The sequence below is a fragment of the Hypanus sabinus genome, chromosome 2 (genome assembly GCF_030144855.1).
Source record: "Hypanus sabinus isolate sHypSab1 chromosome 2, sHypSab1.hap1, whole genome shotgun sequence".
Classification (NCBI taxonomy): domain Eukaryota; kingdom Metazoa; phylum Chordata; class Chondrichthyes; order Myliobatiformes; family Dasyatidae; genus Hypanus; species Hypanus sabinus.
In genome coordinates, this window is record NC_082707.1 from 34,456,153 (window position 1) to 34,472,616 (window position 16,464).

Sequence of the window (16,464 nt, forward strand, 5' to 3'; positions counted from 1 at the left end):
CCAGGTCAACACGCCCAACAGCAGACCAGACCAGGCCCGTCAGGGGGGCGCACCCAACACAGAGACAGGAGTGAGGAGGACAGTGAACAAATGTGTTTCTACCACCAGCGGTGGGTTACAAAAGCCCGCCGTTGTCACCCGCTCTACAAGGACCAGGGCCAGGGCTAGCAGCTGCTAATGACTATGGCGGCTGGCCACCAGGACAGCCTCTTGTACGTCTGGGACAAACAGTCGGGACGCCACTTCTTGGTCGACACCGGAGCGGAAATCAGCGTCTTGCCCCCGACGGGGTACGACACGCGCAGCAGGAAGCCAGGACCCACCCTGAGGGCTACAAACGGCAGCACGATATGGACCTACGGCATCCGCACAGTGCAGCTGCAGTTCGGCACCAGCCGGTTCACATGGGACTTCACACTGGCCGCTGTGGCCCAACCACTCCTGGGGGCAGACTTCTTGCGAGCTCACAGCCTGCTGGTCGACTTGCAAGGGAAAAGACTGGTACATGCCGAGACCTTCCAGACGTTCTCCCTGGCTGAAGCTAAGTTGCCGGCCGCACACCTGGGCTCCATCACGCTGTCGGACAACGAATTCACCAGAATCCTGGCGGACTTTCCATCGATCCTGGCACCACAGTTCACGGCAGCCATGCCCAGACATGGGGTACAGCACCACATTCCAACCCAGGGACCACCCCTCCACGCCCGCGCATGAAGGCTCCCCCCGGAAAAGCTCCGGCTGGCGAAGGAGGAGTTCAAGAGGATGGAGGAATTGGGGATCGTACGGAGGTCCGGCAGCCCATGGGCCTCCCCCCTGCACATGGTGCCCAAAGCATCCTGGGGTTGGAGACCGTGTGGCGACTACCGCAGACTGAACGAGGCTACAACTCCAGACCGCTTCCCCATGCTGCACATACAGGACTTCGCAGCAAACCTGCACAAGGGCAAGAATCTTTTCCAAAGTAGACCTCGTCCGGGGATACCATCAAATCCCGGTGCACCCTGAAGACATTCCCAAAACAGCACTTATCACCCCGTTCAGACTGTTTGAGTTCCTCCAAATGCCGTTCGGCCTGAAGAATGCCGCACAGACGTTCCAGCGGCTAATGGATGCGGTGGGACGCGACCTGGACTTTGTGTTCATCTATTTGGACGACATCCTTATAGCCAGCAGTAGTCACCAGGAGCATCTGTCCCACCTCCGCCAGCTCTAGTCCCACCTGAGTGATTTTGGCCTCACGATCAACCCAGCCAAATGCCAGTTCGGTCTCGATACCATTGACTTCCTGGGCCACAGGATTACCAAAGATGGGGCAACACCTCTGCCTGCCAAGGTAGACGCGATCCCCCACTTTGCCTGGCCCAACACGGTCAAAGGCCTGCAGGAGTTCATTGGTATGGTGAACTTCTACCACCGTTTCCTCCCCTCAGCAGCCCGTATCATGCGCCCTTTGTACACCCTGATGTCGGGTAAAGGCAAGGACATTACTTGGGACGAGGAGGCCGCGGCCACTTTCGTTAAAGCCAAGGAAGCCTTGGCAGATGCCGCGATGCTGGTGCACCCCAGAACGGACGTTCCAACCACCCTCACAGTGGACGCATCCGACACAGCAATCGGTGGGTGCTGGAGCAGCTCATTGAAGGGTGCTGGCAACCCCTGGCGTTCTTTTTTTTTATTAGTTTTTTTATACATTTTCTACATCGCTACAGATAAAAAAAACCCAGATCAAAATGAAGAACATTAATACAGTGCAAAAATAAACATACAATAATAATATAATATAAAAAAGATAATTGAGAAAGCACCCAAATTGAAGACATGTAAAATTAGTATCCTCCCCAAGACCCGCAACAACAAAAAACTCCAGACCAACCACAACACAATATAGAGAATATAAATCAGGACAATCAAACCCCCAAAGCTGTAAATACACTTAGCAACAGAAGATATTAATGCCTACTACCAAAAAAAAAGAGCTGAAAGCAAGGGACCGGAAAAAAAACCTTAGTCAAGAGGAAGGTTATGAAAGTACTCAATAAAAGGTCCCCAGACCTTATGGAACTTTATATCCGAATTAAGAACTGAATAATGAATTTTTTCAAGGTCTAAGCAGGACATGATATCATTAAGCCATTGAGCAAGCGTGGGCGGGGCAACATCTCTCCATCTAAGGAGGATCAAGCGTCTAGCCAGGAGGGAAGCAAAAGATAATATTCGACACTCAGTCGAACTCAGACGTAAATCTGTCTCACCCAAAAAACCGAACAAAGCAATTAAACGGTTAGGTTCTAGGTGGTGATTCAGAATATACGATAACGTTATGAAGACATCTTTCCAAAATTTCTCCAAGCTAGGACAAAACCAGTACATATGAATGAGAGAGGCCTCGCCCCTTTTGCATTTATCACAAAGAGGACTAATATTAGGGTAAAATCGAGATATTTTAGATTTAGACATATGGGCTCTATGAACAATCTTAAACTGTAAAAGGCAATGGTGAGCACAAAGAGAGGTTGAATTAACCGATTTGAGAATCGAGTCCCAAGTCTCATCAGATAAGGAGGTATTTAAATCATGCTCCCAAGCCATTTTAATTTTATCCACAGGGGCATGTCGTAAGGCTGCTAATTTATCACGAATAAATGATATTAAACCTTTACCTAGTGGATTAATAGAAAGAAAGAAATCCATAACATTTTTCTCAGGCATTTCAGGGAAGTTAGGAATTAAAGGATTAATAAAGTGTCTAATTTGGAGATATCTAAAAAAATGAGCATTGGGCAGATTGAACAGCAGAGAGCTGTTGAAAAGATGCAAAGCGATTATCAATAAAAAGATCTTCAAAATGTCTAATGCCCTTCCTATACCAATCATGGAATGCTGAATCATACGTAGTAGGTAAAAAAAGGTGATTATGTAAGATAGGGCTAGAAAAGGAAAAACCATGGAAACCATAAAATTTCCTAAACTGAGCCCATATACGCAAAGTGTGTCTAACAAGAGGATTAACTATTAATCTGGACAAACTACTAGGGAGTACAGAGCCAAGAAGTGCAGAAATAGATAAATCTTTAGTGGAACTCAACTCCATTGCCACCCAATTAGGGCACTCGGGTTGGCCATGGAAAAAAGACCAAAAGGTAGCACAACGTATATTGGCTGCCCAATAATATAGACGAATGTTAGGTAAAGCCATGCCACCCTCTTTTTTAGATTTTTGGAGATAAACTTTATTAATTCTAGAGCGCTTATTCTTCCACAGATATGACAAAATATTAGAGTCTAAGGAATCAAAAAAAGATTTAGGAATAAAAATTGGGATTGATTGAAATAAATATAAAAGTTTAGGGAGAACATACATTTTAACAACATTAATACAACCTACCAAAGACATAGATAGAGGTGACCATTGTAACAGACTCTGTTTTATAGTATATGAAAGATTGGCAAAATTTTCACGAAAAAGATCTTTAAACTTCCTTGTGACTGTAATCCCAAGATAAGTAAATTGATTATGAACTACTTTAAAAGGGAGATCATGGAATGTTTATTCTTGTGCTTCTTTATTAATTGGGAAAAGTTCACTCTTATGTAAATTAAGTTTATAGCCAGAGATCTGGCTAAACTGATCAAGAAGTGAAAACATTGGTGGTAAGGATGTAAACAGATTTGAAAGAAAAAGTAATAAGTCATCAGCATAAAGAGAAACTTTGTGCTCAACACCACCTCTCCAAATCCCGGTCAATTCAGGAAAATTTCAAAATGCTATCGCCAAAGGTTCTATAGCCAAATCAAAGAGAAAGGGACTTAAAGGGCATCCCTGACGAGTGCCACGTTTGAGGTTAAATAACTGGGATTTCTGAAAATTGGTCAAAACAGAGGCAGTAGGACACAGATACAGCAATTTGATCCAGGAGATAAAACTTTGACCAAGGTCAAATTTTTCTAAAACTGCAAAAAGTTAGTTCCACTCTATACGTCAAATGCTTTCTCTGCATCGAGGGAAATAACACATTCAGGAATCCCAGTTGGAGGTGAATATAAAATGTTAAATAAACGCCGAATGTTAAAAAAAGGAAGACGGTTTTTAATAAAACCAGTTTGATCCTCAGAAATAATAGAGGGAATAACAGTTTCTAATCTATAAGCCAAAACTTTGGCCAAGATTTTAACATCACCATTAAGCAAAGAAATTGGCCTATATGAGGAACACTCTGTTGGGTCTTTACCCTTTTTTAATAAAAGAATAATAGATGCCTCATTAAAAGAGGGTGGCAATTTACCGTAATTAAACGAATCAGATAATACTGAGAATAACTGAGGAGAAAGAAGTGAAGAGAATGATTTATAAAATTCTACGGGGAACCCATCAGGTCCAGGAGATTTCCCTGAAGAGAATGCAGAAATTGCAAAAGATATTTCTTCTGATGATATAGGCACATTAAGTTTAGCTTTAAAATCAGATGAAAGCGAAGGAATATTCAGATTATTTAAAAAATGATCAACATTCTCATTCAGAGATTCAGAGGAATAAAGTCAAGAATAAAAATTTTTAAATGCATCATTGATTTCTAAGTGATCCGATGTAAAGTCTCCATTCTCCTTCCGCATCTTTGTAATATGTTGTTTGGCTTTGGAACGCCTCAGCTGATTGGCTAGAAATTTACCAGATTTGTCACCATGAATATAAAAGCGACTCTTACTTTCAAGAAGTTGGTGTTTGACAGGTTGAGTAGACAGAAGATTAAATTTAGTTTGAAGTTCTACACGCTTCTTGTATAATTCAGGATTCTTAGTTTGAGCATACAGTTGATCCAATTCTTTAATCTAATTAATGAGGTCTAATCAATCTGCACAGGACTTTCTATTAAAATTTGCTGTATAGGAGATTACTTGACCCCTCAAATATGCTTTCATGGCATTCCAGACAATCTGGGATGACATTTCAGATGATGTATTGGTGTTAAAATAAAAGGTTATCTGATCCTTTTTTAAATAAATTTTAGAAAATCATCATCTGATAATAAAGTCAAGTCAAACCGCCAGTGTTTATTCCTCTGAGGGAGACCAGGAAAATTTAAAGACAGAGTAATTGGGGCATGGTCAGAAATCAGTATACTCTGATAATCACAAAAATAGACAAATGGAATAAGTTGATTATCGAGTAAAAAGTAGTCAATTCTAGTAAAGGTATGGTGAACATGTGAAAAAAAAGAATAATCTCTCTCAGTAGGATGAAGGAAACACCATATATCAGAGATACCATATTTAGAGAGAAAAGATTGAATAGCTAAGGCAGATTTAGTAGGTAGTCTAGTAACAGAGGACGATCGATCCAAATTAGGATCTAACCAACAATTGAAATCGCCACCCAGTATAAGAGAGTATGAGTTTAAATCTGGTAGTGAGGAGAAAAAACGTTCAAAAAAATTAACTTAATCAAAATTGGGAGCATACAGGTTTGCTAGTACAACTTTAGTATTATATAATTTACCAGAAACAATAATAAAAAGGCCATTTGTATCAGATATCTTATTATGGAGTTCAAAAGGAATATTTGAGTTAATAAGGATGGAGACCCCCGTAGCTTTGGCGGCAAAGGATGAATGAAAATGCTGACCCACCCACTTTGACAAAAGCCAAAAATTATCAAAACTACGAATATGAGTTTCTTGAAGGAAAGCAATGTCAGCTTTGAGTTGTTTAATATGTGAGAAAACCTTCCTTCTTTTAACAGGATGATTCAATCCCTTTACATTCCAGCTCACAAGTTTAAGTGTATTAACCATTATCAATTGTTAGTGCATAGAAGGCAGCAGGCATATAAAAAATCAAGCAGTACAATAACAGTCTGGGAGCAAAAATGTAAACATAGATCCATAGAATCAAAACAGAGACATATCCTGAATAACAAAGGAAAGCAAAAGAAACAGTGAGTAGTGTTGGAACTGGAGAATCCACACCACCCTCGCAACCCAAAACCGGACGGCTACCTAAAAAAGCAGCTAGCTCTACCAAAAAAATTAACCCAAGTATGACTTCCAGTTCTGTGTCGTTAACAAAAGTTCTGTATAAATGCTATAGCAAATAATAACTAATTTATGCAATAGAAAACAGAATTACAAATAGGAACAACTTCAACAGAAGTATAAAATTTAATACAAAGAAAATCAGAAGAAAACTAAAACTAACCTACCCACGAAAAATTATAAAAGATTAAAAGAAAAAAAAACGGAGGGAGAAAAAGGGGAAATTATAAATTCAAAGAGAGTACTTATCAACCATTTATGGAAAAAAAAGCAAAACTTAAACTATGAATCAACCAACAGGGAGGCCTTCAATAAAAACTCCAAACCTCCAAAACAAGTTAAAGTCAATTGTAGATCTCTATAGATAAAGTTATACAAAAATAAAATAGATTACACAAGTACAATCTAAAAGTCCACAGGGAAACATTAAACTTAGATTATCTATTTAGAAAAAATGCACCAAGTCCAGGGAGAGATTGACTACAGCCCTTAGAGTTTCAATAGATAATGTCTGAATTATTCAAGTAAAGTCTGAGTTCGGAAAAAATAGTTTTACTTTGAGAAGTACTTATCAACCATTTTCGAAGGTCAGACCGGTTCCAAAGAAGACGAGGTGACCGGAAGACTTCCAACAAATGCCTCAGCCTCCTTCACTGATTTAAACCACTTATAATCTCCAGTAGTAAGCGTAATTCGATGATCGGCTGGATTTCAGAGAGAGGGTCTGAATCCGCGCTCAAAAAGCACTTTCTTTACACCATTAAACTCAGCACGCATCTTCAGAACCTGGGAGGCATAATCCTCCACAAAATGAATGACCGTATTTTGAAAAGCAGAAGTACCTCTGCGGCGTGCCTCCATAATCAAACGGTTTTTCACCTGGTATTGATGAAAGCACAAAATTACCAGCCGTGGACGGGAACCCAGAGTTGCACGGGGAACATACATCCTGTGAGCCCTTTCAAGCTCAAGTGGAGTCGGAAGAAATTCTTTCCCAAAAATCTCACAGAGAAAATCAGAAAAAAATTCAATGGGAGAGCCCTGTTCGGTGGCCTCTGGCAAACCAAGAATTCGTAGATTGCAACGTCTGCTCCGGTTTTCAAGATCCACCATTTTGGAAAAAAGTTTACTGTACTTCTCCTCTAGGTTAGAGCAGAGAGTTTCAAGATATTGAACACGGCGTTTTAAATCTTCAGAAGTTGAGTCAATGCGAGATAAATGTTCAGCATGTTCATCCACTCTAGCATTGATCTGATCCAATTTGAAATCCAGCTGGTTGAAAGAAGTTCTAAATTCATTTCTAAAATCCATTAAAATATCTTGTCGATGTTGTTCCAAAACAGAGAGAATGTCAGCTGGCAAAGCCGTAGAAGTTTACTTTTTCCCGGTTTTAGTACTTTTGGTAGCCATTATAAGATAGATGTGTTCGCAGGCAGGTAAAAGAGAACTAATAAAATACCTAACTAAAGTTTAAGAATGGAGACATATAGTGCAAAGATAGGAAAAATGACAGAGCAAAAGTTCGGAGCAACTAAACAATCGCCATGTTACCGGAAGTCTCCCCCCCGCCCCCATCCCCCCGGCGTTCTTCAGCAAGCACCTACGACCACCCGAACTCAAGTACAGTGCCTTCGACCGGGAGCTGTTTGCACTGTATCTGGCAATCCGGCATTTCATGCACTTCTTAGAAGGCAGGCCGCTCGCCGCGTTCACGGACCACAAACCATTGACCTTCGCGTTCATGAAGGTGTCCAATCCCTGGTCGGCTCGCCAGCAGCAACATCTGTCCTACATCTCCGAGTACACGATGGACATCCAGCATGTCTCGAGAAAGGACAACATCGTGATGGACACACTCTCCAGACCAGCTGTCCAGGCCCTATCCCTGGGGGTAGACTATGCGGCACTGGCGGAGGTGCAGCAGGCAGACGACAAGGTGCCGAGCTGCAGGACCGCAGTCTCTGGTTTGCAGCTGCAGGACTTTCTCGTAGGCCCAGGTGAGAGGACCCTCCTGTGCGACATGGCTACCGGCCAACCTCGCCCCATCATCCCGGCAACCTGGAGGCAGCGAGTTTTCGACTCCATACACAGTTTGGCACACCTATCTATCGGGACAACTGTCCGGCTGGTCTCTAGCAAGTTCACGTGGCACAGGCTTTGCAAGCAGGTCAGTGAATGGGCCAGAACGTGCGCGCAGTGCCAAACAGCCAAGGTGCAGCGGCACACTAAAGCCCTGCTGCAGCAGTTCGAACCCACCCACTGGAGGTTCGACCACATTCATGTGGATATCGTGGGCCCCCTACCAGTGTCCCGAGGAGCGCAGTACCTCCTAACTACGGTAGACCGGTACACGAGGTGGCCAGAGGCGGTCCCACTCATCGACACATCTGCCGATTCCTGCGCCCGAGCACTGATCGCAACCTGGGTAGCACACTTCGGGGTACCGGCCCACATTACCTCCGACAGAGGCGCCCAGTTCACCTCCAGCCTGTGGTCGGCTGTGGCCAGCCTGTTGGGAACGCAGCTATGCCACACTACTGCCTACCACCCACAGTCGAACGGACTAGTGGAACACTTCCACCGTCACTTGAAGTCGGCTCTCATGGCCCGCCTGAGAGGACCTAACTGGTGGACGAGCTTCCCTGGGTCCTGCTTGGAATTCACACGGCACCCAAAGAGGATCTGCACACCTCGTCAGCCGAGTTGGTGTACGGCGCACCCCTGGCCGTCCCAGGAGAGTTCATACCAGCCCCAAGGGGGCAAGAGGAAGAACCCGCAGCAGTCCTGGACAGACTACGTGAAAGGCTCGGCAACCTGGCTCCCGTGCCGACTTCACAGCACGGACGGACCCCAACCCATGCACCCAAAAACCTGCAGGACTGTAAGTTTGTGTTTGTATGAAGGGGCGGACACCAGGCACCACTACAGCAGCCGTATGAGGGGCCATTCAAGGTGATCAACAACAACGGGTCCACGTACGTTCTGGACATTGGGGTGAGAGAGGAGGTTTTCACGGTGGACTGACTCAAACCAGCCCATGTGGACTTGGCGCAGCCGGTTGAGGTTCAGGCACCGCGGCGCAGGGGCAGACCTCCAAAACAGAGGCTGATCCAGACTGTGGACACTGGGGGGGTATATCGCCGGTTCTGGGGGGGAGCGGGTTATGTGACGACCCACTTTCTGCACAGGTGAACCGGCTCACAAATAGCCAGCGGGCGGGGGGAGACTTTGGTAATGCACCTCTGATGGCATTTCCGCCCGGAGAGGGCGGGCGCTAGGGATTAAATGCCAGCGCCACGAAGTTTGAATAAACTAGTCTCGAAACGACTTACCGACTGCGTGTCGTCTCTAGCTCTGTATGTAGTACATTGCTACAAAGTACAGATTTCTAGACAGAAAAAGCACCAATGAGTCTGAAGAGAGAGCAAGAATTTGGCTTTGAGACAGATGATTAACCCAATAGTATTGATGGTGGAGTCATTTCTATATCTCGTGTGCTGTTTTGTGCCTCATGTATCTCTTACACCAGGTTCTACAGTTCCTCCTATACTGTAAAATAACAAGTACCTGCAGAGAGCCATGCCTCCCAGGATCTGGATACATTCATCAATCACAAACCAGGCTGCCTCCTGTAGATAAGAATGGATCGGATAAATAGAAAGAAAATTCATCACTATTCAATTAATGTCAATAGCTAATTTAACTTGGAGATAAAAGAAAAATTGGAATAAGTTACACCCACAATTTCTCCCATTCTCATCCGAACAGAATTTCCTGTAATAATGTCATTAATGTTGGCAAGGGGACAGTGGCCAGCTTCAAAATCGACTTGTAAAATAGCACCCCCTCAAACAAAATTTGCATTTAATCTAATTAGATTAGTTTATGAGGACATTCAGTCCTCGTTTATTGTCATTTAGAAATGCATGCATGCATTAAGAAATGATACAATGTTCCTCCGGAGTGATATCCCAAAATAAAAAAGGACAAACCAAGACTCACAATGACAAAACCACATAATTACAGCATATTGTTACAGCAGTGCAAAGCAATACCGTAATTTGATAAAAGCAGACCATATGGACACAGTTTAAAAAAAGTCTCAAGTCTCAATCGACTCCAATAGTCCCGATATCAGGCAGCAAGAAGGAGAAACTCTCCCTGCCATAAACTTCCAGGCACTGACAACTGATGCCCTTGGAAGCACCCGACGGGAGCAGACTCTGAGTCCGTCCGAAAACTTCGAGCCTCCGCCCAGCGGCTCCGATACAGCCTCCCGAGCACCATCCCCTGCCGAACGCCTTTGACCTTGTCCCGGCCACCGAAGCAAGCAAAGCCGAGGTCTCGGAGGCCTTCTCTTCTGGAGATTCCGGACTGCACAGTAGCAGCGGCAGTGAAGCGGGAATTTCAGAAGTTTCTCCAGATGTTCCTCCACACTCTCATGTCTGTCTCCATCAAATCAGGATCCCTACTTAACACGGAACAGATATCCATCTCCAGAGAGGCCACGCGCTCTGCGTCGTGCTGCCATTTTCTCCTCCTCCTCTATTACACCAATTGGACAAACCCCATCATTTTGCTCCGTCATCCAAATTCAAATATATCAAATATACGCTCACTGCTGTTCAAAATAAATCATTTACCCTTTATTGATATGAAAATGTCCATTTCAATCAATGTTAATTGTACTGTCAATATACCATGCAGTATTCATATAGCACACATTTAAAACTCCTCACGATAAAACAAGCCCTGTTAAAGTCAGCAAAAGATCTTGCTTATTTTTTCTTTGCTAAGTGTTCACTATTTGCAATTTCACTGCAAAAATGCTGAGATCCTGAGTTGAATAATACTCAAGATTTCCTTGGAAGAGGAAGGTTTCTTCCAGGATTTCTTCTGATCTTGGAGATCTTAAATAGATCCTGTACAGATTACAGAGGAGGAAGTGTTTGCTATCCTGAGGCAAAGCAGGTTAGATAAATCCCAGGGCCTGACAAGGTGTTCCCTCAGACCCTACGGGAGGCAAGTCCAGAAATTGCAGGGCCTAGCAGAAATATTTAAAACATCCTTAGCGACAGCTACCAGGAGAGATACCAGAGGACTAGAGGATAGCCAGTGTTGTCTCGCTGTTTAAAAAAGTCTCTAAACAGAACCCAGAAAATTATAGGCCAGTGAATCTGACACTAGTTATGGGAAAGTTATTGGAAGGTATCCTAAGGGACCAGATATACAGTGTAAATATTTGGATAGACATGGACTGATTAAGGATAGTCAGCATGACTTTGTGCATGGCAGGTCATGTCTAATCAATTTTATAGAGTTTTTTGAGGAAGCCAGGGAAGTGGATGAAGACAAGGCAATGGATGTTGTCTATATGGACCTTAGCAAGGCATTTGACAAGGTCCCACATGGGAGGCTGGTCCAGAAGGTTCAGTTATTGGTATTCAGGATGAGGTAGTAAGTTGTATTAGACATTGGCTTTGTGGAAGAGGCCAAAGAGTGGTAGTAGAAGGTTGCCTCTCTGACTGGAAGCCTGTGACCAGTGGTTACTGCAGGGATCAGTGTTGGGTCCTTTGTTGTTTGTCAACTATATCAATGATCTGGATGATAATATGGTTAACTGGAAATTTGTAGATAACACCAAGATTGGGAATGCAGTGGACAGTGAGCAAGGCTATAATGGCTTGCAGAGGGATCTGCATCAGCTGTAAAAAATGGACAGGAAAATAGCAGATGGAATTTAATGCAGACAAGTGTGAGGTTTTGCACTTCATTAGGACCAATCAGGTTAGAGCTTACAAAGTGAGCAGTAGGGTACCGTAGTGTGTGATAGAACAAAGGGATCTGGGAATACAGGTCCATAATTCATTGAAAGTTGCATCACAGGTGGATTGGCCTTCATAAACCAACGTATTGAGTACAAAAGATGTGATGTTATGTTGCAGTTGCATAAGACATTGGTGGGGCCTAATTTGGAGTACTGTGTGCAGTTCTGGTCACCTGCCTACAGGAAAGATGTAAACAAGGTTGAAAGAGTGCAGAGCAAATTCACAAGGATGTTGCCGGTTCTGGGGGACCTGAGTTATAAAGAAAGATTGAATAGATTAGGATGTATTCTTTAGAACACAGGAGATTGAGGAGAGATTTGATAGAGGTATTTAATATTATGAGAGTTACAGATAGGAATAATGCAAACAGGTTTTTCCCTCTGAGGTTGGGTGGGACTATGACCAGAGGTCATGGGTTAAGAGTAAAAGGTAAGAAGTTTAAGGGGAAAATGAGGGAAGGCTTCTTCACTCAGACGGTGGGGAGAGTGTGGAATGAGATGCCAGCACAAGTGGTACATGTGAGCTCAATTTCAAAATTTAAAAGAAGTTTGGATAGGTACATGGATAGTAGGGATTTGGAGAGCTTTGGTCTCGGTGCATGTCGATGTTAAACGATTTCAACATGTACCAAAGAGGCCAAAAGGTCTGTTTCTGCGCTGTACTTTTCTATGACTCTAGATAGACTATTTGGTTTTCTTCGTAACCTCCCATATTGATGTAAATCAACTTACTAATCTGCGTCTCTTTGGCGTGAGGGAGGAAAGCCAGGTGCTGGGGAAATTACAGGGAGAACATGCAAACTCTGCACAGATGACAGGACACGATCTGGAGCTTTACAGCAGCCGTGCTAGCCAGTATACTACCGTACCAGGAAACTAAACTAATCTTCCTCTCCCAAGAACTAGGCTTTTGAGATTAAATCACCCTGGCCACGGTGGCCGAGATCAGCTACGGTAATGACTAAATCCCATGGCTCACTGATCTGTGTAGACCAGTTAAGTGCAGCTTTCAGAGAAAAGTCTGTATGTCACCTGTTTTTCCTCAGTTACATACTGTAGCATGGCCATGGTAGCAATCTTCTCTTGGATGAGGCCACAGTGATATATCTTATTACCAAATTGTGTTTGATTGGCAGCATGGTCCACCTATTAAATGGTTTTAAAGGAAGGTGCAAATGAGGGTTTCAGATAAACAGACCATTGCAAGCAGAGTTCATTTTCCTGCACACAGGGAAAATTATTTACTTGTGTAAATGTTGTTGATGTAAAGCATGATTCATCTTGCTACAATAAAAATATTACCCATCAATATTTATGGTTTAATACCTTTAATAATTTCAGCACATCATTAACAATCGTTCTGCACAAAATTCCATCTGTGTGTGAAAAACTATTATGTCTCAAGCTTACAGGTTGGCCCAAAATACCCTTCAGGACCAGGGACATCTCTCATATGAATGTCCTTGGGTAAAGAGGTGCTAAATGGAGCTAGACATTGTCCAATCCAAAATTTAGGCTATATGAATTTTCTGTTGAGCCGGGGTGAAAGTTAATTGATCCCTAATCAGCCTTCATCTCAGAAAGATAGCTTGGCCATTTGAACTTGACATGGTGGTCATAATGCTGCATACTAGCAAACAACAGCCATCCAGACTAACACGCGCAAAATGGTGGAGAAACTCAGCAGGTCAGGCAGCATCTATGGAGAAGAATAAGCGGTCAAACTTTCTGGCTGAGACCGTTCATCATTTCCAGCATCTGCAGATTCTCTTGTGTTTACTATCCTGTATAACGGAGTGAGCAGGACTTGGAACATTTGATAAAATAGAAGGCTTAACATTTAGGGAGTTCTCCCTATTCTTTCTGCCCCTCTCCTCACCCTAAGTTGGTGCCCAATGTGCCATAAATTGCATTACTTCTCTTCTCCAACTTTATTAAATATGAAATTCTGAAGAAACAACTTCTCCATTTCTGTACAGATCATGTGACAACAGGAGAGATCATGAATATACTCTTAATACGATTAATTTTAGTTTCAGGCTCAACCATTTTAAATCTCTCATTACCGGAAAGCTCCTTGATTTTGAACTGGAAAACATGGTGATGCACCATCAATAACTCTCGGAGACGTGAGGCAAGATATAGGCTTTTATTGGGTGGAAGAAAGAACAAGCAGCAATTGACCACCACACTGCATCCTGGAGACTGAGGCCGGGGCTGTGTCTCCAATCGCCTTTATACCAGGGTTCGTGGGAGGAGCTACAGTCAGTGGGAGGAGCCACAGGAGCAGTCAGCAGTGGGGGAGTGTCCAGACAGGTATATGTAGTTCACCACACATGGTCATTAACAATAAAATATAAGAATAAAACACACTGAAGGCTGACCCCCAATGACTCTTTCCAATTTTTATTGATGCAGCAGGGGAACCATCCATTCTGGATCCATCACAGCTTGATATGGCATCTGCTTTGCCCTAGACCAGGGGTCGGCAACCCCCGGCTCCGGAGCCGCATGCGAATCTTTCATCTCTGTGCTGCGGTTCCCCGTGGTTTGTTAGTTTTTGAAATGTAATTCGAAATTTGAAGATTATGGTGATCTTGTACAATCTAAATAAAACATTGTGGCGACCCCATTTCCTGGCACATCCGAACCGGCTCACAATTAGCCACCGTTCCGGCTAAGGGAGATAGCCTACGGGGGTTTGTGAGTACGTGTCTTTTGGAGCATCCGCGCCCACGGGGGGGGCGGGTTGAGGGAGGCTTTAAAGCAAGGCTGTTTAGTTCGAATAAAGTTATCTTTGACTGCAGAGTCGTTATTTTAGCGCTGCGTGTAGCACACCGCTACAACATGTTTTTTATCGCTATTAATATACATCACTACTGCCAATGCCTGACACCCGCCAGTGCGCACTTTCTTTTAATTCTTCGATCCAAGGTAGGCTAACTATGGAGTAACCTTCAACCCAACGTCTTTTTTTTGGAGTTCAAAATGTTTTTGTTGCATGCAGAAATGTAATTTTGTTTTCTCTGCAGGAGTTCATCAATTTCATAAATGCAACACATTATAGTTTGTTTATACATAGCATAAAGGCAAAAAAAAACTGTTGTATGCAGTATTATTTCATTTTAAATGTCAAACGGGTTTTGTGGCTCCCAGTGTTTTCTTTTCTGTGGGAAATGGGTCCATATTGGCTCTTTCAGTGGTAAACGTTGCCGACCACCGCCCTAGACCATAGGAAATTGCAGAGAGTTGTGAACTCAATCCAGCCTATCACACAGACCAACCTCCTTTCCATTGACTCCCAGGGCATAGGAAAGCAGCCAATATAATCAGCAACCCTTACCACTCTATTCATTCTCTCTCCTGTCAAACAGAAGATATAAAACCTTCAGAGCATGCCCCACCAGGATCAAGGACACCTCTTCTAATCTTATTAGGCCCTTGAGACACATCTCGCAGACTCTAAGAGATTAACTCAATTCCTAATTGGCCTTGCTTTGGCTCTTTTACTTTATTTGTCTCCTTGCATGACACTTTCTCTTTAACATTATAGAGTATTCTGCATATACTGATATACTTATTATAGAATGGCTATCTGGAAGCAAGCAAACGAAAGCTTTTCAGTATCATGCAATGCGTGATAGCAATAAACCGGTAGCAACACCAATTAAAAATGCTCTATTGAATTCAAACTCCATACTCAGACAAAAACTGATGCTGCGCTCGAGATTTTGAATAATTGTAGGACTATAGGGAAATGGATGGATCCTGGAAGTGAAGGGATGTCTGAAACAGGAATCAGTAGGTTGAATGGCTCAGCCATTTAGTAGGCTCAATTAGCTGGCCTCTACCTGGGCCATAAAACTTCTAAAGTTCCAAGTTCAAAGTAAATTTATTTTCAGAATGTACAATAAACAACCTTGAGATTCATTTTCTTGCAGGCACTCACAGGAAAACAAAGAATTACAATAGAAACTACAACAAACCGAAGAACGACAAGCATCCAATGAGAACAAATCATGCAAATAATTTTAAAAAACTGAGATCGTAAGCTGCAGACTTAAAAGTTTTATGATGCTATGATTTTTTTTTGATTGTGGAGTGGAGTGTTTCATTCTTTACAACATTCCTTGTACTATTTTGCTGCAACAGCTTAAGATTCCTCAACAACAGAAGAATATATCAGCTACATTTTTATAAATTCAGCCAAACACCATAAATATTATAAACAGTTCAGAATAGCATTTCTGACAAAATTAAGGTTCAGAAAGCAGATTCCTTTCCAACTCTTTGTGGATCCAATGAACGGTATGTCAATCTACTTCTTAAATATTACACATGCTGACAACTGACTAACATGGTCTCCAATCCATATAGAGAAAATTATTTCTCATATGGACAGATGTCCATATATTATAAAATTAATTTATTACGATATCTGAGTATTTCCAGTAAGACCAGGATTTCTTGGTCCTAGTCCAAAACACAAAAGGAAGTTTCTATTCAAATTACACACAGCTTTTAACAAATCATTTGATGCATGCTCATTTTATGCAAGCAGAACTACTAATATATGTTTTCCTGAACACACCAATAATTCTGCCTAAA

General features: G+C 42.8%; 1 pseudogene; it reads right to left on the reverse strand.

Moving 5' to 3' along the window:
• The window catches only part of LOC132403339 (very long-chain specific acyl-CoA dehydrogenase, mitochondrial-like), a 57,359-nt pseudogene that overhangs the window by 32,455 nt on the left and 8,440 nt on the right, over positions 1 to 16,464 (reverse strand).